The following is a 1007-nucleotide window of genomic DNA, read 5'->3' on the forward strand; positions in this document are numbered from 1 at the left end:
TTCCTTCCTTCCTTCCTCCCTCCCTCCCTCCCTCCCTCCCTCCCTCCCTCCCTCCCTCACCTTTCCATTCCATTCCATTCCATTCCATTCCATTCCATTCCATTCCATTCCATTCCATTCTAGTCGTAAGTCCAGGGCTACCTGTAATCATTTAGAAATATTCTCCTTCCTTGCTTTTTTTAACCTCCCGTCATGGGATTTTTCACTTAACAAGGGCGGCAAGTAAGGTTGTAAAACGGGGCAAAAGTCACTTAACAATTGTCTCGCTTAGCCACAGAAATGTTGGGCTCCGTTGTGTCGTAGGTTGTGCGAACAGGGAATTGTGCAAAGCACTAATGTGCATGTTGGAATTGGGGTGCCGTCTGTGATCCGATCTAATAACGTGTTTGTTTGTTTTTCTCTCTCTCTCTATTTTTCCCGCTCCTTTCTAGCCACCCAGATCGATCCGAACGAACTCCAAGACATTTTTCAAAGCACCTCGGCCAGCATCTTCCGAATTAATGCCAACGGTTCGTATGTCCAGCATTTCGGAAGGTTCATTTCCTGCCCTGTTTTGTGTGCAAATATTTAAAGAAAAACGACAACAACAACAACAATAACAACAACTTGGGGTGGGGGGAAGCAGAAGAAATAATTTCAAACGTAAGGAAATGTATACCGTATTGTTAGTATTAGTTTTTTTTAAAACAACAACAACAAGGACTAAATATAGTTTGCCATATGGCTTACTCAAGATGTACAGATAAACTCCAGACGTTGGACGTTCTCGTGTTTTGAGGATATCGTCTGTGGCCTCACAGCTTTAGGGAAAAAAAAGGAACAATCCATATTTTTGTTCTGGGAGGTGTTGTGTAATTGTCGTGCTGATTTGCAGATTAAATTTGGGCGCAGGCAAAGAAAGGGGAGGGGTGGAGGACGTGACGTCGTGCCTATATTTACTGGCCATTTTTACCTCCTCCCTTGCTTCAGTGGGACTCCTGGAAAGTGTCCTCGTTGTTAAATTCCTT

The sequence above is a fragment of the Protobothrops mucrosquamatus genome, unplaced genomic scaffold (genome assembly GCF_001527695.2).
Source record: "Protobothrops mucrosquamatus isolate PMUCROS unplaced genomic scaffold, P.Mucros_1.0 scaffold2203, whole genome shotgun sequence".
NCBI lineage: Eukaryota > Metazoa > Chordata > Lepidosauria > Squamata > Viperidae > Protobothrops > Protobothrops mucrosquamatus.